The 23,280-nt window shown below is 37.3% G+C and overlaps 1 pseudogene; it reads right to left on the bottom strand.

Moving 5' to 3' along the window:
* Positions 1 to 5,147: 5,147 nt before the first annotated feature.
* Positions 5,148 to 6,063, bottom strand: LOC101114601 (taste receptor type 2 member 31-like; annotated as a pseudogene).
* Positions 6,064 to 23,280: the final 17,217 nt, after the last annotated feature.

The raw sequence follows: 23,280 nt of genomic DNA, 5'->3' as shown, positions 1-23,280 counted from the left end.
TGGAAACTTTTTTTTTTTTTAGACAGAATCAGGATCTTTTTGTAAATTTTACATGTGGAATAAAGGGTGGACATTAGAGAGCTGAATAAGTGGGCAATATTGGACAATTGCTACTATTTTTAGTCACCCAGGAACTGAGTTCTATTCCTGAAACCATGCACTATGAGTTCTAGCTCTCATTTTAGGAAACTAAATTGAAATACTTTCTGAGCCTGCCTTGAAATTACAAAAACTGCCACGTTAACCACAGAATAAGAGGATGGGAAAAAGTAGCTATCTTCAGGAAAGAGAAGATGCTGAGGCATATGTCAAACAAGACACTCAAGTGGTGGATCATTATACAAAATTGAACATTATTTTTCCCAGTTTGACCAGTGTTATGTAGCTCTGCATAGAGCATCGAAGTAGATATTAATCAATCAGTACTAAGATTAAGAAACATATCCTAGTTATGGGTAAGCTGGTGAGAATGAGGTTAATGAAGTTGAGTTTCCAGTGTTTTCCCAGTTGGTTCAGTTCATTATTCCAATCAATGCATTTCCCCAAATGCCAACTATGAATTTCATAGATTAAAAAAAATAGAGTCCTTATCTTTTGTGCTTCACATTTCTTCTGAGCAAAAAAAGCTCCCATCCCAAATACCGCTGCTGATGATTAATGGGTTGAAAACTAATAGTTTTGAAGTACTTTTTTGTTTTTATTGTGGTTTCCTTTCCATTTCAATAAATGCCAGCTTCTATTATCACACTGGTCTTCAGCTAACATTGTGAAAAACAGTTTGATTTCTTTAAAATGACTTAGTATGTGATTTTCCTGCCAACAAGAGTGACTATTTCTTCTTTTATTGTAAATCTGATATAATCTTTCGTTATAATATGTGTGAAAGAATAGAATTTGGTTTACTTAAATGGTTACCAAGAAAGATCCTCTACCAAAGTTTCACCTCTGAGTTCCCTAAAATAATTTTAAAAAGCATGAAAACCCCCAAGTAGGAGTTTCTAAGAGCCATTTTTCAGAATTAAAATTGTGATTTTGGGAATTTTATCATCATCTTTGTAACCAGCAGCCTCAATTGACTGTAGAACCAAAGAAGAAAACACATAAAAAGTAACAATAATTCAACGTGGTCTAGGTGAAAGAAGGTAGGCAATTGAAAATAATTCATAAATTAAAAATAACTTCCTACAAGTGAATCTCAGTAATTGAAGTTTAAAGGAAACATGCTATTTTTACCAGAATAATCTTCCTTCTGATGATTATAATAATAGTAATCAGTATTTGCTAGATATATCCCTATATATTACGAATATTCTTGTCTTTGACATCATATTTGCTTCTCAAAAACCTCATTTACTAGAGATAATGTGAGTAACTTTTCTCAGATAACAGCTTGTCTGTCATTATGGGGAAAGTCAAGGAACAAAACTTGATCTCAAAATACCATTCAAATGAGCAAACTACAGTACATCAATGACAGTGAAACCATCCTATATGTATCCTACGCGTGCTCAATCGTTTCGGTCATGTCCAACTCTTTGCGACCCTGTGGACCGTAGCCCTCTTGTCCATGGGATTCTTCAGGCAAGAATACTGGAGTACACTCTAAAGCCCTCTGTTAAGAGCTTGCTTGTAAAGGTTATTTACTTTATCTTTTTTATTAAAGGAATTTAATTTAGTAAATGAAATAATTTGTGCAAGTAATACATTTAAACTAAAAAATTTAATTTATAAATATACTTATTTTGACTTAAATTTTTCTCTTCACTAGGCTAAGATAATGTTAATCTTTAGGAAATTACGTAGATATTGTCCAAATTACATTTATAAGCATCACTAAATGACATAGCTCATGATGATGACGATAACAGCAGTGAAATGGGAGAACACTGATAGATGTGATATCATCCAGTTTTCAAAGTGGCAAAATTCACTGTGACAGGTGAACACTAGCCAATTTTTCCTATTAGGTACTTTAATCATGCTCAGCATCTGAGCTAGAATGAAAGACTATCATTACCTACTGTGTCATCAAGAACAATGTCAAACTGACATACTCTAATGATTTACTTGCTGTTATTTTCCTTTACTTGCATTCTGACAATTATGGCTAAAGTTACCTCAAAAAGTACTTTGTTTTTATTGAATTTTCATATGGAAATGAAGATATACATACAATAATACACTATACAATCTTCATTTCATATTTTAAAACCATCATTAGCAAGCTAAGTTCTCTCACCTGCTTATTTATATTTCTAGCTACTGTGATTAAATCTAGGTAATTTATTAAGCAGTCAAAGTACAACAACATATGCACAAACATTTTCAAACATTCCACTGAATGTGTATTGAGTTTTAACAAGTTTACCTTTCTATGTCTTTTTTTCTCTAACAAGGAACTAAAACATTTATAACAACAAAAACATATGCATCAACACACGTGTGCATACACATACACACACATTCTTAGTGTGTGATTGATTATGGATGGAAGCAGAAAGTTGTTATTTAATTTTAAGATAAACTATCATATTTCTATATCTAGGTTTAGTTCATAGGAAATTCACTAAATTTTGCACTCAAAAGGTGCATGGTGTCTGTGTGTGCTCAGTTGTGTCCAGCTTTCTGCAACACCATGAACTGTAGCCCATCAGGCTCCTCTGTCCGTGGGATTTTTCCAGGCAAGAATATGGGAGTGGGTTGCCATTCCTTACTCTAGGGGATCTTCCCAACCCAGGGACTGAATCCATGTCTCTTGAATCTCCTGCATTGGCAGGTAGATTCTTTGCCACTAGCACCACCTGGGAGTGAGTGGATATATGAAAAAACAAAAATGTCTAGGAAAACTAAGATATCTTGAATTTGAGATTTTAATGGGAGGTGGAAGTTTAATGGGAGGTTCAAAAAGGAGAGAACACATGTATACCTATGGCTGATTCATGCTGATGCTTGGCAGAAACCACCACAATATTGTGGAGCAATTAGCCTTCAATTAAAATTAATAATTTTTTAAAAGGCACAAATAATGTGGATTTATAATTCTTGTATCATGTCTTCCTTTTTTTCTATTAATTAAAATTATTTTTAAATTTTAACTCAGGCTTCATACTACCATAACCCTGTATTTCTCTTTACTCAAAAAGAACTCTAATTACAGTGGTATCTATGAGCATATGTGGTTTCAGGTTAATATTATTTTTAATAATTTCTTTTTCTGCTTTCTACACATATTCATTATTGCAAAACATAATACCTATAGAGATTAAAAGGAAACACAAATGCATAGGAATAAAAAAAAAATTGTAGTGTTAATACCCCTTTCACATTTGATTCATAATACAGAATTTTGCCAGGTATCTAGACCCTCCCTCATATATTCCTTTCTATTGATATTATTTCTCTTCTCTCTCCACCTTCCATACACTCCCAATTGTTACAGTAATCATTAACTTGTTTTACTTCAGAGTTTTGTCACTAATGTAATGCTTCAAAAACTATCCAGTTGACTTATTTTTTAACTTTGTATGTCTGGAATTCCAGTGAATTTTTAATCTTGATATTTCTCCTCAATTTCCAATGTGCATTATTATCTATATAGCTCTAATTTGTTGATTTTTTGTTATATATATTCTATTGATATCATGTAGCTCTACTTTTTATTTCATTGCTGTATGGCATTCTTTTATACCAGCATTCTATTATATCCATCTTACCAATGATGGAAATCCAGGTGATGTCTTAATTCTAGTTACTCAGAATAATGACAGCGACATTCCTATATATGTATCCTGATACACAGTACAAAAATTCTTTAAGGTACAAAATTTTTATTACATATTACATGTATTAACATTTCATTATATAGTTTTAATCATAATACAAAAATTGTAACAAGTGATTTTCCTAACTGAGTGTGATAACGCTACAGCATTAAAAACAAGTGATGATTATTTTTTCCTTCTTCACCCCTATCATGGAAGTGTTAGTCACTCAGTCATGTCTGACTCAGTCATGGGCTGGGGCCTGCCAGGATCCTCTGTCCATGGAATTCTCCAGCCAAGAATACTGGAGTGGGTTGCTGTTTCCTTCTCCAGGTGATTTTCCCGACCCAGGGATCAAACGTGGGTCTCTTTCCATTGCAGACAGATTCTTTACTGTCTGACCTACCAGGGAAGCTCACCCCTATGGTAGGACTTCATTTTTTTCTGAGGTTTTAGCCTACTTATAAAAATCTGATATTCTTCATTGAAATTTATTACACAAATATATAATATACACAAAATGTTTATTATTTTTTAATTTAAGGTGGTTCTCCTTTCCTAACAACATTTCTAATTTCTATTGACTATGAAGTAAGAACCATGATGAGATAATATCTATCCCAAACATACATCAGTTCAGTTCACTTCAGTTGCTCAGTCATGTCCGACTCTTTGCGACCCCAAGGACTGCACACGCCAGGCTTCCCTGTCCATCATCAACTCCCAGAGCTTACTCAAACTCATGTCCATCGAGTTGGTGATGCCATTCAACGATCTCATCTTCTGTTATCCCCTTCTCCTCCTGCCTTCAATCTTTCCCAGCATCAGGGTCTTTTCAAATGAGTCGGCTCTTCCCATCAGGTGGCCAAAGTATTAGAGTTTCAGCTTCAGCGTCAGTCCTTCCAGTGAATATTCAGGGTTGATTTCCTTTAGGATGGACTGGTTGGATCTCCTTGAAGTCCAAGGGAATCTCAGGAATCTTCTCCAACACCACAGTTCAGAAGCATCAGTTCTTCAGTGCTCAGCTTACTTTATAGTCCAAATCTGACATCCATACCCCCTCAGTGTGTAATTTAAAATCAGAGTCGTTACCATCCAAACAATGGATGTATGTGAAAAACACTGCTTCATCATCCTGATCAACTGCACAATATTTTGTAAAATTATATTGCTTACATGAAAAATCTTAGTTAATGGTAAAGTAAACACCATTTTTCTTAAACACACATCCAAATACACTCTTTGTGATAAGCTTTGGTGAAAAACTTTTCTAGGTAAACCTGTGGGTATTACTCAATGACATACAGAATTAAGAAAGGAGTAGAAAGTATAAAACGTGACAGACTCCATCCATTCATTTTTTGATAGAAGACACATGATGCCCACCTATTTCCTGTCTTTCAGCCAGCACCCCAGCTGCCTCAGAAACAATAGAAAGGCCTGTGTTAACTTTCTGTTTCCCCAAATCAGGATAAATGAGTGGACTGAAGGATAGATGACTTCAACTGTTGGGAAAAGCAAGAGAAACGGTTCCTCATGCAACTTTTTAGGACTCCAGATTGATATGATTAGAACCAGAAAGTAAAAGGCAAATAGCAAGAGAAAGGAGATAACAGTTTGCATGGCTTTTGTATGGATCTTGGTCCTGGGAACTTGGAATCCTTTGCCATTGAGCTGCATCTTCCTGAGATATTCCACAGGGAAGAGATTGGTAGCAGAAAAGATATTAAGGACATAGTAAAGGGTGTGAGGTTTCCTAGAATGAGCAGGGTCACATGTGAAAGCCATAAAATATCCCTCAGTTTGGTCTTCTGTGTGAAGTTTCTTTCAAATTCACTTCTCTGCATAGTCCCACTTATACTTTTAACTACAACTTGTAAAACCAAAATGAATGAAGTTCCCAGAAGCATCATGAGGACTACACTTTTAACTCTCAATTCAGGTGAAGAAAAGTTAGGCTGGAGAAATTGGCTATCTTCAACAAATAAAATATACTGAGGCTAGTAGCAAGCCAGGTGCTATAATGATTGCTTATTGTCCAGGCAACATGAACAATAGTTCTTATTTTAAAACCATATAAAGCTGGATGAAGCAAAATATAATACCAATGTATTAACATTACACAGAGCAAAACAATTCTGGAGACTGCCATAGCAGTGACAATCACATCAATTGAGGAGATCTTTTGTCTCTTAACCCAGTCAATGCAGCTCACCAGGGCTAAAAAGCCATTGGCAAAATTTCTCAGAATAAATTGTATTATTACTAGGATGGAAAAAATGGTTGATAGTAGAGTTATCATGTCTATGAAAAAAAAAAAAAGCCAAGTCTAATATCACTGTAATGAGTCCTTCAATATTCTGACCTTAAATTCTTTGTGCAGCTGATTTGGAGATGTGCAGTGAAGTTCTTGCTTCTTTTAACTTCTGTGACCAATGTCAAGCAGGAAAGTATCAGCATATGTAAATGAAAGAGCTCAGTACTGTCTTGATGTAATAATTGCTATTACCTAACAGCTCATAGGGCTTCCCTGGTGGCTCAGAGGTTAAAGCATCTGCCTTAAATGCGGGAGACCTGGGTTTGATCCCTGGGTCGGGAAGATCCTCTGGAGAGGGAAATGGCAACCCATTCCAGTATTCTTGCCTGGAGAATCCCACGGACTGAGGAACCTGATGGGCTGCAGTCCATGGCATCACAAAGAGTCGAACACGACTGAGTGACTTTACTTACTTACTTACTTAACAGCTCATATTGACTTCTCTTCATGCACTCTGTGTCCTTGCACTCACATTTGTGGGACGGGTTATCTCTCACCTGATGTTGAAACAAAATAATAATTCTCATTTGCCAGCATGCAAATAAAAACATATTGTGTTGCAACTTTTCCCTATTTAACCTCCCCATAGTTTGTGTTCAACAAATTTAGTTGTTGGTGAGTAAAATTTTAAAACTCAATACACATGCCAGATTTACAAAGAAAGAATTCATGAGTTTCTTATCAAAAACATCTAAGATTTTCTTGGGGACCCCAGGAAAACAACACACAGTAAAAATTGGTTGTTGATAACCAATACAAAAACAAGACCGGGAGCTGACTGTGAGTCAGATAATGAATTTTTTTTTTTTGCTGAATTCAGACTTAACTTGAAGAAAGTAGGGAAAACCACTAGACCATTCAGGTATGACCTAAATCAAATCCCTTACAATTATACAGTGGAAGTGAGAATAGAATCAAGGAATTAGATCAGGTAGACAGAGTGCCTGAAGAACTATGGAGGGAGGTTCATGCCATTGTACAGGAGATAGTGATCAAGAAAAGAAATGCAAAAGAAAAGAAAAGAAAAAGAAATGCAAAAAGGCAAACTGGCTCTCTGAAGGGGCCTTACAAATAATGGAGAAAAGAAAGGATGCAAAAGGCAAAAGAGAAAAGGAAAATATATATCCATTTGAATGCAGAGTTCCAGAGAATAGCAGGAGAGATAAGAAAGCCTTCCTCAGTGATAAACGCAAAGAAATAGAGGAAGACAATAGAATGGGAAAGACTAAAGATATCTTCAAGAAAATTAGAGATACCAAGAGAACATTTCATGCAAAGATGGGCACAATAAAGGATAGAAATGGTATGGACATAACAGAAGCAGAAGATATTAAAAAGAGGTGGCAACAATACAGAGAAGAACTATACAAAAAAGATCTTCATGACCCAGATAACCACGATGGTGTGACCTGGAGCCAGACATCCTGGAATGTGAAGTCAAGTGGGCCTTAGGAAACATCACTATGAACAAAACTAGTGGAGATGATGGAATTCCAGTGTAGCTATTTAAAATTCTAAAAGATGATGCTGTGAAAGTGCTGCATTCAATATGCCAGCAAATTTGGAAAACTCAGCAGTGGACACAGGACTGGTAAAGGTCGGTTTTCATTTTGTTCCCAAAGAAAGGCAATGCCAAAGAGTGCTCAAATTACTATAACTGCACTCATCTCCCACACTAGCAAAGTAATGCTCAAGATTCCCCAAGCCAGGCTTCAACAACACATGAACCATGAACTTCCAGATGTTCAAGCTGGATTTAGAAAATGCAGAGGAACCAGAGATCAAATTGTCAACATCCTCTGGACCATCAATAAAGCAGGAGAGTTCCAGAAAAACATCTACTTCTGCTTTATTGACTATTCCAAAGCCTTTGACTGTGTGGATCACAATAAACTGTGGAAAATTCTTCAAGAGATTGGAATATCAGACTACCTGACCTGCTTTCTGAGAAATTTGTATGCAGGTCAAGAAGCAACAGTTAGAATGGGACATGGAACAACAGACTGGTTCCAAATAGGTAAAAGAGTATGTCAAGTCTGTATATGGTCACCCTGCTTATTGAATTTATATGCAGACTACATCATGAGAAATGCTGGGCTGGAAGAAGCACAAGCTGGAATCAAGATTGCCAGGAGAAATATCAATAACCTCAGATATGCAAATGACACTACCCTTATGGCAGAAAGCAAAGAAAACTAAAGAGCCTCTTGATGAAAGTGAAAGAGGAGAGTGAAAACGTTGGCTTAAAGCTCAACATTCAGAAAACTAAGATCATGGCATCTGGTCCCATCACTTCATGGCAAATAGTTGGGGAAACAGTGGAAACAGTATCAGACTTTGCTTTTTGGGGCTTCAAAGTCACTGCAGATGGTAACTGCAGCCATGAAGTTAACAGACACTTGCTCCTTGGAAGAAAAGTTATGACCAACCTAGACAGCATATTAAAAAACAGAGACATTACTTTGCTGACAAAGGTCCATCTAGTTAAAGCTGTGGTTTTTCCAGTAGTCATATATGGATGTGAGAGTTGGACTACAAAGAATGCTTTGAGCAAGCTCTGGAATTTGGTGATGGACAGGGAAGCCTGGCATGCTGAAGTCCGTGGGGTTGCAAAGAGTCGGACTTGACTGAGCGACTGAACGAACTGAGCTGAACTCCTGAACAATGTTACGAACTTCTGTCCATTGTTCTTCAGGCACTCTATCAGATCTAATCCCTTGAATCTATTTGTCACTTCACCTTTATAATCATAAGGGATTTGATTTAGGTCATACTTGAATGGCCTAGTGGTTTTCCCTACTTTCTTCAATTTAAGTCTGAATTTGGCAATAAGAAGTTCATGGTCTGAGCCACAGTCAGCTCCTGGTCTTGTTTTTGCTGACCATATAGAGCTTCTCCATCTTTGGCTGCAAAGAATATAATCAATATGATTTTGGTATTGATCATCTGGTGATGTCCATGTGTAGAGTCATCTCTTGTGTTGTTGGAAGAGGGTGTTTGCTATGACCAATGGGTTCTCTTTGTAAAACTCGCTGGCCTTTGCCTTGCCTCATTTTGTACGCCAAGTCCAAACTTGCTCATTACTCCAGGTATCTTTTGACTTCCTACTTTTACATTCTAGTCCCCAATGATGAAAACAATATCTTTTGAGGGGTTTAGTTCTAGAAGGTCTCATAGGTCTTCATAGAATCGTTCAATTTCAGCTTCTTCAGCATTAATGGTTGGGTCATAGACTTGGATTGCTCTGCTATTGAATGTTGCCTTGGAAACAGATCATTTTGTTGTTTTTGAGGTTGCACCCAAGTACTGCATTTCAGACTCTTCTGTTGACTATGAAGGCTACTTCATTTTTCCTAAGGAATTCTTACCCACATTAATAGATATAATGGTCATCTGAATTAAATTTGCCCATTCTGGTCCATTTTCGTTCACTGATTTCTAAAATGTCGATGTTCACTCTTGCAATCTCCTGTTTGACCACTTGCAATTTACCTTGATTCATGGGCCTAACATTCCAGGTTCCTATATAATCTTGTTCTTTACAGCACTGGACTTTAGTTTCATCAGCAGACACATCCACAACTGGGCATTGTTTTCACTTTGGCTCATCCTCTTCATTCTTTCTGGAGCTATTTCTCCACTCTGGTAGCATACACATGTGGAAAAAGCCCCACTGTAAATTACCCACAGTTGAATGAATCTGGCCACAGCCGAGCAGAAAAGGATGAAATCCGCTGATGAGACATTCTCATTCTTGATCCACTTGCAGTTTACAGTTTATCCATCCAGTGAGCCCATTTCTCGGCAATCCTAAGACGAGTTGCCCCTGCCAGAAAGAGACCTCAATTCCAGTTCACATTTTGATGAAATTGTGATATTGTGCTTCACTGAAAACTTTATGATCAAACAGCTGCGGACTGAAATCCATTTGTGATGCCTTCGTTAAAATGTTCATCATAATTCCAGAAAGTACAGCCAAAATTCTGCTTTGATATAGTTTCAGATCTTCACTAAAAGAGTAGCTTATTTTACTTATACTGAAATTTCAGTGTTAAACCAAATAATTCTGTAACAGATACAAAGCTTCATGAATATCTTTCTTATGACTTACACTGTTACAATATAATTTCTATAGTAACCATTAATGATGTCCACTTATCCTTGACACCAGTGCAGTTTCCCATTTCTGAAAATGACTAAAACGATGAAGTCAGTATGTAAACATGTAAAAATAAAACAAACTGGTTTCCACTAATTTGTACTTTCGTCTCCTCTGAGCCACATGTGCTGAGTGTGTGCTAAGTCACTTCAGTCATGTCCAACTCTTTGCAAACTAATGGACTGTAGCCCACCAAGTTCCTCTGGTAATGGGATTCTCCAGGCAAGAATACTGGAGTGGGATGCCATGCTCTCCTCCAGAGGATCTTCCTGACCCAGAGACTGAACCCACGTCTCTTATGTCTCCTCCATTGGCAGACGGGTTCTTTAACACTAGCACCACCTGGGAAGCCCTGTGAGCTGCATATTTGAATGCAAATATTTTAGATTTTGAATAGTAATTGATAGAAAATATTATATAACTCAGCCTTTATTTGTCACTCATCAATAAGATCCTTCTACCTATAAAGTATTTTGTTGATTTAATTTCATTTATAGAAATAATGTGGTGGTTCAAACAGTAAAGAATCCACCTGCAATGTGGGAGACCTGGATTCAATTCCTGGGTTGAGAAGATCCCCTGGAGAAGGAAATGGCAACCCACTCCAATATTATTGCCTGGGAAGTCCCACTGACAGAGGAGGCTGGCGGGCTACAGTCCATGGGGTCACAAAGAGTCATACACAACTGAGTGACTAACACACACACACACACACACACACAGAAATAATGTAAGGAAGTTATTCATAGTTCAAATTGCACACCCAAGTGCCAGGAAATATAGCTAGAAATATTAGTACAGAATATCATAGCAGTTAAGTTAAAAACTGTAAGCAAGTTAGGCTGGAAATATACATTAGGAGGCTACAAGTACTATAGTACAGAGTCAGCTATGACTTTATGAAGATATAAATATGAAGTGTGAACTTGAATCTTTTGGAATTTATGAAGAAATAGAAAAAAAAACTCAAGACTGATGTAAGGGTGTGTGCATATTATCAAAATGACATGAAGAAGATACACCATGCTTCTAAAGGGAGGAACTTCTTTCCTTTTACAGTAATGTGTTGCTATTTCAAGTGAAATGTGACTAAAGGCTCTCCCACGTCCATGTCCTCAATTCCATGTCCTTCTCTTATTTCTGGGCTAGAGAGTGAGCACATTTCCCAGCCTCCCTTACCTTTGGTTGTGGCAAGGTGATCAAAACCTGAACAATGTTATTTAAGTGAAAAATTTGTGCAATATTTTAGGCCCATCCCCAATACTCTCCTCAGGGACTGCCCTCCCTATGTTTTTTTTTTCTCCCAGCTTTCTTGAATGGAGAAAACTCCATGCAATCATCCAAATCCACATGTTAAATATGACCAACTTCTGATCAGCCTAATTCCTTGGATAACTACCTAGAGAAGTGTGCTCAGACATATCAATACCCTTAAAGAACAATATTAAATGTACACTGAATTTGAGTCACTTAATGCTTTGGAACCTATTTGTCTGCTCTGTCTAATGCAGAAACTGGAATTGAGATTGTGTAGATTTGTGTAGAAGCAATTAAATGTTGAGGAAACAGAACCAGGAAATCCATGTGACCTGCAGATTTTGTGAAGAGTTTAATTTTCACTTATTTCCAGCTTTCACGTAGTTTTTTAAATCCAATTAATCATTAGAATATCTTTTATATAAACTCTCCTGTAGACCGATTTTTATGTACTGGAAAGTTAGCATAAAACATGATAAGCATGATCCTCACATGATAAGGCTTATGTTCCACTAAGCAGACAGGTGATTAAAAATAGTGAGTAATTCAGACGTGGAAATGATTTATCTTAACATTTAGATAATGTTGTTGTAATATCTTAATACCAAGAATTAATAGAGTCATAGAAATTCAGTTGTTGAACAAGGTTATAAATTTCCTATAGTGAAACTTGCTAGCAATCCTACTATATGTCAACACATTTTCTATGTCATCATTTTCCACAAGATTGTATTAAAACAGATCTTCAAGACATATCCTATAATTATGACATAGACATCATAGACACCATTCTAATACATGTAGAAATATCATTGAATTAAGCATCATAATTTTTTTTACTATTCTTACACTGAATGTATTTTTAAGATTGGGAAGACCTAAATCTTTTGTCTGAAATTTAAAATGAATTTTTAGGTAGCAAAACGGAGGATAAGATTGACAATTCAGAGGCCCAATTTTGGTTTAGGGGAAAACTGAGAAATTTTTAAAAAATATTTATTTGGCTTCACTGGGTGTTAGTTGCAGCATGCAGGATCTTCAGATCTTCCTTGAGCTATGTGAAATCTTTAGTTGTTGCTTGAGTGCTCTTAGTTGTGGCAGGCTAAATGTAGTTCACTGACCAGGGATGGAACCCAGGCCCTCTGCTTTGGGATCACAGAGTCTTAGCCACTGGACCACTAGGGAAGTCCTGAAAACTGAGTAATTTGACACCAGAAAGCAACTTGAAAAGAGGTCTTCTTAATTTGACACCTCTAAAAAATAATTTTCCTAACTGCATGTGAAATATAGCAGCTATGAAGACATCATAATTATTTTTTCTTCTTCATCCTCACTGTAGTATTTGATTTGTTTCTGTTTTTTGACTACTAGTAAAAATCATATATTCTTTGGTACAGTTAATTATACACACATATAAACTTTAATCTAAAAATATTTGTTACATTTGAATTTTATTGTAGGTGTCTTTGCTAAGCACATTGTGATACTAATTTCAATGGAAAATAGCAATAATGTCCTTAGATAAGCTCAATTCTTAAAAAGCAGATTAAATAAAGATTATAAATACAGATTATAAATACTTCATTTGAAGACAATAGCATAGAATATACATGTGAAATACACATTGTTTCATAACCCTGAAATTATACATTTTGTAAAACTAGATTGTTTATCTGAAAAATATTGGTTAGTGGTAGCATAATCTTATCATCAGTTTTGTAGCATTCATAAACACTCACATATATACTTTTCATTATAAGCTTGAGTAAAAGACTTTGCATGTTAACCTTTGGAAATTACTCAGTTATAGTCACATTAGAATCAGCAGCAGAAAGTATAAAATTTTACAAACACCATCAGCTTATTTTTTTGCTGGAAGACACATGATGTCCACCTATTTCTTTTCTCTCAGTCAGCACCTTAGCTGCCAAAGAAATGACAGAAATGCTTTTGTTAACTTCCTGTTTCCCCAAAACAGGGTACATGAGTCATTTGAAGGACAGAGGAATCCAAGAACCTCAAAGAACAAAAAGACAGGTTCCTTCTGCTGCCTTTTAAAACTCCGAATGGATCCCATTAGAGCCAGGAAATGAATGGCAAACAGCAAGAGAAAGGAAAGAATAGTGTAGTAGGAAAATTAATGGAGAAAAGATGTTAAATAACTTGGTTTACGTGGAGAACTAATAAAACCTCGAGACAAGAGGTTTGCACCATCTACGTTAGGCCACTGGCGCCCGTTTAAATAGTGGAGGGTGTTCCCCCTTGGGCTACCTCTCATGTGGGTCTTAGAAGCCAGGGCAAGTAAGTAGATATGGCGAGCCTCCATGCCCCAGATGGGAATTCAGCCAGAAAATAGAGTAAAGAAGACAGGGGGAGACCAAGCTGCTTTGGTGAGAGAGGCCCCAATAACTTTATTTTCAAAAGGACTTTTATATCTTTCCAATGAGGTTGGACAATCAAATGAGGTTGTGTACATTATCTTCTGGCCTTGGAGGCCTGTGAACATTTTAAGACCCTCTTTTGATAAAGGCTGCTCAACCAGAAAACTTATTTTCCCTTGAAGTGTCTTTTCTTTATATTTCTAATCTATGTCGGCCTCAGAAAGTATCAAACAGTTACATTTTCAGGAAGCAAAGGTGCAGCCAGTTACAACAAAGAAAGAACCAACTAGCTCAAAAGTCTGATGTGGTTAGTTTCAAGGCTACATTTGTTTTTTCTTACATTCTAACTATGTTAACAAATGTGCTCCCAGGTGTACAGTGGAAAAGAGATATGGGAACTTAGCAACAAGCATTGGCCCAATAATGAAATCCTACACTAGCACTACTCTAATAACTTTTAACTCTTTGAAAGGCTTAATGTTTTAGGCTTCCCATGCCTCTCACAGTTGGGGGCCTGTAAACAACCACATACGTAGTTGTAAAAGTCCGGGTAAGGCAAGTTAGAGAGCCATCAGAGGGGTTTTTGGATTGAAACACTCTTATTATGCCCAAGAGACTTATTATCTAAAAGCCCTAAATTAACTTTCTCTTAAAAAAGGTGGTGGGGGGACAGCCCCCTGTTAATGTCAGAAGAGTAGGTGAAAGGCATAATATAGTAAAGCAGGCAGACTCTGATTTTGGGGTTATATGCTCAGGAAATTCCAGGGGGAACCCCTGAAGCCTGATCCCCGCCTTTGCATTTTGTCAGGCTTCCTTCCTCACGACCTTTCCCATGGGCGGGATTCCTCACGCTGGCTCCTGGCAGGAAGGTCACCTAGTTGTAATCTCTTTTCCCAGTAGGCTGTTCCTTCCACCATTTAAAGCTGTCAAAAATAACTCTCATGCTTAGGTCTTTAATAAAGTTCATTAACTATCTAATTTAGTTAACATTTAAATATTAATTTTTAAATATATTAATTTTGTCAATATTTCTTGGGCACTTCATCCATTGCACGTTCAAAACTTTTCCATATATGAATATTCAGTCTTATTTTTCTCATTTAATTCATTTTTGACTGCTGAAATTTTTTTAAGAAGAACAGATGTTGAAATCAGGTGTACTTTTGGATTCTCTTGTTTCATTTTTTATAGTAGAACTTTTTAAGGAGAGGATCTTGGAGCTGGACTGACAGAATGGAAAATCCAGATTTCCTGCTACTAATCTCTGATCTTTTACTCTGTTTTAAAACTACTGTCAAAATGCAGATAATAATGATATCCTCTTCCAGAGACTGTTGCTTATTCATTTGATCCTGTGTCATTTGATACTTCACAGTTAACGTGTTAGAACTTCCGCTTATGAGTTAAAGAGAGCAAGTGCAAAAAGGCAAGATTTTCTCCTACAATGACCAGGATAACGGGAATAAATTGCCAAATTACATTTTAAATTGATAAGAGAGCTGTGCAAGGAAAGAGAACAACTGAACTAAAATCTGGAATGAGGAGACTCTTTCCAAGTCAAGAGATTATCTATATATTCACGACAATCTCTACCAAATCCCACAAATCCTTGCAGAAAACTGAAAAACTATTCTTAAAATGTATATGGAAATACAAAGCTCCCAGAAGAGACAAGGAAGTTTTTTTTTTTTTTTTAAGGAACATAATTAGACGATTGCAGTTCCTGATATCAAAGCTAACCACTAAATGGCATCAATGAAAATAGAGTAGCACTTTCATGAAGACAGACATATATAATAGTTAAGCACAATTGAAAATCCACCTTAACATTTACATTCATGAGCAATTGATTTCAAAAAAGGTGTCAAGGCAATCAAGGGAGAAATAGCCTTTATTTTTCCAACAGATGAAGCTAGGACTTCATTAGATACCCACATTCATAAAGATGAATTTATACCATTATTTCTTACCACATAAAGATTAAGTCTAAATTGATCTTAGACCTAACTACAAATACTCAAACTAAAACCTTTAGCAAAAAAAGCAGAGAACTTTTGTAAACCTGAGTTAGACCTTTTAGATATAATACCAAGAACATGATACAGAAAATTCTAATCAATTAGAATGCACCAAAATTGAAAACATGCTCCCCATGATTACTGCTCCCTGATTGTCATACCCTATATAATTCCCTCCACCTCAGTGTGTTGGCTCAGATGATAAAGAATCTGCCTGCAGTTTGGGAGACACGGGTTCAATCCCTGGGTTGAGAGGATCCCTTGGAGAAGGAACTGACAACGCATTCCAGTATTCTTGCCTGGAGAATCCCATGACAGAGGAGCCTGGTGGGATTGAGTTCATGGGATCACAAAAAATGAGACTTAGTGACTAACATACACACACACACATGCAATGTGAAACAGACCTGGAACTTATAATTCTCACCCCGTCAGTGTGACAAAGACCTTCTAACCTGCAATATTTGGCAAGAATGAAGGGATTTTGCAGTTAAGTTCCATTCAGTCACTCAGTCGTATATGACTCTTTGCCACCCCATGGACTGCGGCAAGCCAGGCCTCCCTGTCCATCACCAACCCCCAGAGTTTACTCAAACTCATGTCCATTGAGTCGGTGAGGCCATCCAACCATCTCATCCTCTGTCGGCCCATTTTCCTCCTGACTTCAATCTTTCCCAGCATCAGGGTCTTGTCCAAAGAGTCAGCTCTTCTCATCAGGTGGCCAAAGTATTGGAATTTCAGCATCAGTCCTTCCAATGAATAATCAGAACTGATTTTCTTTAGGATGGACTGGTTGGATCTCCTTGCAATCCAAGGGACTCTCAAGAGTCTTCTCCAACACCACAGTTAAAAAGCACCAATTGTTTGGTGCTTAGTTTTCTTCATAGTCCAACTCTCACATCCATGCATGACTAGCGGAAAAACTATAGCCTTGACTAGACAGACCTTTGTTGGCAAAGTAATGTCTCTGCTTTTCAATATACTGTCTAGGTTGGTCATAACTTTTCTTCCAAGGAGCAAGTGTCTTTTAATTTCATGGCTGCAGTCACCATCTGCAGTGATTTTGGAGCCCCCCCCCCCCCAAAAAAAAAGGTCTGACACTGTTTCCACTGTTTATCTATTTGCCATGAAGTGATGGGACCAGATACCATGATCTTAGTTTTCTGAATGTTGAGCTTTAAGTCAACTTTTTCACTATCCTCTTTCACTTTCATCAAGACACTCTTTAGTTCTTCACTTTCTGCCATAAGAGTGGTATCATCTGCATATCTGAGGTTATTGATATTTCTCCTGGCAATCTTGATTCCAGCTTGTGCTTCATCAAGCCTGGCATTTTCCATGATGTACTCTGCATATAAGATCAATAAGTACAGTAACAATATACAGCCTTGACGTACTCCTTTTCCTATTTGGAACCAGTCTGTTGTTCCATGTCCAGTTCTAACTGTTGTTCCTGACCTGCATATAGGTTTCTGAAGAGGCAGGTCAGGTGGTCTGTATTCCCATCTCTTTCAGAATTTTCCACGGTTTATTGTGATCCACACAACCAAAGGCTTTGGCATAGTCAATAAAGCAGAAATAGATGTTTTTCTGGAACTCTCTTGCTCTTTCGATGATCCAGTGGATGTTGGCAATTTGATGTCTGGTTCCTCTGCCTTTTCTAATCCAGCTTGAACATCTGGAAGTTTGTGGTTTATGCATTGCTGAAGCCTGGCTTGGAGAATTTTGAGCATTACTTTACTAGCATGGGAGATAAGTACAATTGTGTGGTAGTTTGAGCATTCTTTGGCATTGTCTTTTTGGGATTGGAATGAACACTGACCTTTTCCAGTCCTGTGGCCACTGCTGAGTTTTCCATATTTGCTGGTATATTGAGTGCAGCACTTTCACAGCATCATCTTTCAGGATTTGAAATAGCTCAACTAGAATTTGATCACCTCCACTAGCTTTGTTCATAGTGAGGCTTCCTAAGGCCCACTTGACTTCACATTCCAGGATGTCTGGCTCTAGGTGATCACAAATCGTGATTATCTTGGTCATGAAGATCTTTTCTGTGAAGTTCTTCTGTGTATTCTTGCCACTTCTTCTTAATATCTTCTGCTTCTGTTAAGTCCATACCATTTTTATCCTTTATTGAGCCCATCTTTGCATGAAATGTTCCCTTGGTTATCTCTTTCTTTAGGAGATCTCTAGTCTTTCCCATTCTATTGTTTTCCTCTATTTCTTTGCATTGATCATTGAGGAAGGCTTTCTTATCTCTCCTTGCTATTCTTTGGAACTCTGCATTGAAATGGATATATCTTTCCTTTTCTCCTTTGCTTTTCACTTGTCTTCTTTTCACAGCTATTTGTAAGGCCTCCTCAGACAGCCATTTTGCTTTTTTGCATTTTTTTTTCTTGGAGATGGTCTTGATCCTTGTCTCTTGTACGATGTCATGAACCTCTGTCCATAGTTCATCAGGTACTCTGTCTATCAAATCTAGTCCCTTAAATCTATTTCTCACTTCCACTGTATAATCATAAGAGATTTTATTTAGGTCATACCTAAATGGTCTGGTGATTTTCCCCACTTTCTTCAATTTAGGTCTGAATTTGGCAATAAGGAGTTCATGATCTGAGCCACAGTCAGCTCCTGGTTTTGTTTTGCTGACTGTATAGAGCTTCTCCATCTTTGGCTGCTGCTGCTGCCAGATCTTTGGCTACAAAGAATATAATCAATCTGATTTGATGTTGGCCATCTGGTAACGTTCATGTGTAAAGTCTTCTCTTGTGTTGTTGGAAGAGGGTGTTTGTGCTGACCAGTGCGTTCTGGTCAACTGCTATGACCAGTTGGAGAAACTCTGTTAGCCTTTGTCCTGCCTCATTCTGTACTCCAGGGCAAAATTTGCCTGTTACTCCAAGTGTTTCTTGACTTCCTACTTTTGCATTCCAGTCCCCTATAATGAAAAGACATCTTTTTTGGGTGTTAGTTCTAAAAGGTCTTGTAGGTCTTCATAGAACCATTCAACTTCAGCTTCTTCAGCATTACTGGTCGGGGCATAGACTTGAATTACTCTGATATTGAATGGTTTGCCTTGGAAACGAACAGAGATAATTCTGTTGTTTTTGAGATTGCATCCAAGTACTGCCTTTCAGACTCTTTTGTGGACTATGAAGGCTAATCCTTTTCTCCTAAGGGATTCCTTCCCACAATAGTAGATATAATGGTCATCTGAGTTAAATTCTCCCATTCCAGTCCATTTTAGTTGGCTGATTCCTAGAATCTCGACGTTCACTCTTGCCCTCTCCTGTTTCACCACTTCTAATTTGCCTTCGTTCATGGACCTAACATTCCAGGTTCCTATGCAATATTGCTCTTTACAGCATCGTACCTTGCTTCTATCACCAGTCCCACCCACAACTGGGTGTTGTTTTTGCTTTGGCTCCATCCCTTCATTCTTTCTGAAGTTATTTCTCCACTATCTCCAGTAGCATATTGGGCACCTACTGACCTGAGGAGTTCATCTTTCAGTGTCCTATCTTTTTGCCTTTTCATACTGTTCATGGTTCACTCAACATAATATAAAAAGTCTTAGCCATAGCAATTAGGCAAGATAAAAAATAAAATGTGCCCAAATTGAAAAGGAAGAAGCAAAACTGTCTTTATTTGCAAATCACATATGCTAAAAAACTAAAAACTAAAAACTCCACACACAAAACAAAAACTTTTAGAACTAATAAATTCAGGAAGCTTACCAGATACAAAATCAATATCCAAAATTCAGTTGCATTTCTATACATTAAAATGAAATATCAGAAATACAGATTAGAAAAACAATCTCATCTTAACGTCATCAAAAAGAATAAAACACCTCAGAAATCATTTAACTAATCAGGTGGAAGATCTCTACACCGAAACCTCAAAGAAATTCAAAGAAACTGAAAAAAGTGAAGAAAATAATAAGTAGAAAGCTATTCCATACTCATGGATTGGAAGAATTAATATTGTTAAAATATCCATACCACACCAAGAGAGCTATAGATTGAATGCAAGCTCCATAAAAATTATGAATTTAATTAAAATATTAAGTTAATTAATATAGAAGTATTATAAATATATAATTTAAAAATTATAATTTTATGTATTTTTCACATAAATAGAAAAACCACTAAAGACTGTGGACAGCTAAAGTAATCTTGAGAAAGAACAAAGCTGGGAGCATCACACATCTTGGTTTCAAACTATAGTTCAAGCTTTAATAATCAGAACAGATGGTATTGGCATAAAAAAACAGACACATAGTTCAATGGAACAGAATAGAGAGCCCAGAAACAAACACAATTTGATGTTGCAGCTAATGATTTCCTTCTGTATGATATATATTTGATGCTTGAATGTACAGTCTTGATTCAGAAATTGCTGTTTTATTATGGGATCTAATCATTGATATCAGCTATTACAATTGTTTTCCTTTTAACGAGTTTAGTACCTACATACCAGTTTCCACTAAACTTCAGTTCCTGATGTGACACAGAAGTCTTCAGTTCCTGCAGAAAGACTAAACTCAATTTGTTAGCCTGCAAACATGAGACGTTCATCAAGTTGTAATTTTTCTCTCGTGTTTAGGGTTGGATCATTTGGATTCAATCCTTGCATTCTGAATGTATTTCTTACATAATAGAACACTTACACTAGCAAATTGCTTAAAAAAGTAGTTGAGAAGTTGCCAATATGGTAATTTTCAGACCCATTACAGCTTACCTTTAAACTTTCAAGCTGCATTAAACTTAACAAGCCATTAAAAAGTACTAAGTTTTGGGGCTTCCCTTATAGCTCAGTTGGTAAAGAATCTGCCTGCAATGCAGGAGACCCGGGTTCAATTCCTGGGTTGGGAAGATCCCTTGGAGAAGGAAATGGCAATCCACTCCAGCATTCTTGCCTGGAAAATCCCATGGACAGAGAAGCCTGGCAGGCTACAGTCTATGAGGTCGCAAGAGTAGGACACGACTTAGCAACTGAACCACCACCAAACTGGCAATTTTAGGGTCGATAGGAATATAAAATTTAGAAAGGAAGGCCAAGTTAAAGGGTCAATGAAATATTGTCTTCAGAAGTGGATTAATACATGCTCTTGTTGATAACTTACTTATATGTGCCTACTTGGCAACAAGTATGGATCAGTCATTCAACTCTAAGTATCAAGGGACAGAATAAAAACCACAATCACGTAAAATATTGATCCTATCCCACTCTCCACTGTCACTTCCACATGACAGAAATCTTTCATCAGCTCTACAGTATTAAGGATAGAGTTGGAGCTTAGTGACTACTCTTTTTTTGCCTGTGTGTGCTTAGTCACTCAGTCATGACTGCGACTCCATGGACTGTAGCCAGCCAGGCTACTCTGTCCATGGAATCTTCCAGGAAAGAATACTGGAGTGGGTTGCCATGCCCTTCTCCAGGGGATCTTTCCAACCCAGCAATTGAAACCAGTTATCCCACATGGCAGATTCTTTATTAGAACAGGATATCTGTTACTTGTAACAGGCATTATAAGTTAACAGCTGGTATTTTCCTGGGGGTTTCAAATGGAAGACCTGGTTTTCATGGAATTAATCAAAGCTAGGGGTGAAGGGAATGAAGAGCAGAAGAATGGTGGAAGAGGATGAGTCCACATTGTTTTAGGTAGTTGGAAGAGGAAGATTCAGGGACTGAATGATTTGTGTGGCATCTGGTCCCATCACTGCATGGGAAATAGATGGGGAAACAGTGTCAGACAGTGGAAACAGTGTCAGACTTTATTTTGGGGGGCTCCAAAATCACTGTGGATGGTGACTGCAGCCATGAAATTAAAAGACACTTACTCCTTGGAAGAAAAGTTATGACCAACCTAGATAGCATATTCAAAAGCAGTGACATTACTTTGCCGACTAAGGTCCGTCTAGTCAAGGCTATGGTTTTACCAGTAGTCATGTATGGATGTGAGAGTTGGACTGTGAAAAAGACTGAGCACTGAAGAATCGATGCGTTTGAACTGTGGTGTTGGACTCTTGAGTCCATTGGACTGTAAGGAGATCCAACCAGTCCATTCTAAAGGAGATCAGCCCTGGGATTTCTTTGGAAGGAATGATGATAAAGCTGAAACTCCAGTACTTTGGCCACCTCATGCAAAGAGTTGACTCATTGGAAAAGACTCTGATGCTGGGAGGGATTGGGGGTAGGAGTAGAAGGGGATGACAGAGGATGAGATGGCTGGATGGCATCACTGACTCGATGGACATGAGTTTGAGTGAACTTCGGGAGTTGGTGATGGACAGGGAGGCCTAGCATGCTGTGATTCATGGGCTTGCAAAGAGTCGGACATGACTGAGCGACTGAACTGAACTGACTGAAGTGAGCAGTAATCAGTTTCTTTAGGTGCTGTCTAGTTGATGGGTTGGTACCGGTCTAGCAAAGCAGCCAAAGAAACTAGTTGGGGATACACAATTCAGCTTTACAAATTGCACAATGGCATGTTATTTGCACCAGTCTTATCATCAGTAGGCTGTACAAAAAGAGGTCCTTCAGGATAGGTAAGTTGTGCTTTGAACAGTTGCTACAATTATTCAATTCAGGGTGAATTCTGAGATATTGAAAGAATGCTTTTCAGAACTAGACCATCATCTGAGTTATAATCAGAGTCACATGTCTGAATAATTCACGAATGTAGAGGTTGTCTATGAGGAAAAATACAGTGCTTACTAGTTAAAATAGATTATAGAAGTTAATGAAATGGGCATCACTTAAACACCAGAAGAATACGGACGATCCATTAAGATGTTACCTTAAGGGTATTCAGGGCTTCGAAGTAAATGCTAGTAATATTCCAAGCCTTCCCCGCCTAACCACATATTTCACAGGTGCCCACGAAGAAATGATAGAAGCCTTCATACATAATCTGAACGTTTCATGGGTTTACATGAGGGAAAATTTGATATTTGCATATAATATGTACCTCAAAAAATAATAAATAATGTGTTTGCTTTACATGTGTTAATTTCCAGCATTTGCAACTAAAATAGTCCTAATACATAGGAAATTCATTGCATGAGATTATGACCCTTTAAGTTTTAGTAGTATGTTGTGAATACAGAGACTCTGTGCCCTAACTGGCTTATTTAAAAAGATTAATGTTATGAAATCGAACGGGAACAGTCCAGAGCAGACTAACCCGAGTTTTAACGCGAGCTTTGGACGGGCCTCTAGGACAAATTACAGAATTTTACTTAGTTTCCTTTCTTCATTTTAAAGTGAAACAAGTATCTGTAAGGCTGTTTGTAATTGCTATATAAAATAACTATGTGGCATATATGTAAATAAGTAACCCGTTCCGGACCTACCAAGAGTTAAACTCTAAACGCTGAATGTC

This window comes from Ovis aries, chromosome 3 (assembly GCF_016772045.2).
Source record: "Ovis aries strain OAR_USU_Benz2616 breed Rambouillet chromosome 3, ARS-UI_Ramb_v3.0, whole genome shotgun sequence".
Taxonomy (NCBI): Eukaryota; Metazoa; Chordata; class Mammalia; order Artiodactyla; family Bovidae; genus Ovis; species Ovis aries.
This window is presented reverse-complemented; position numbering and strand designations above follow the sequence as displayed.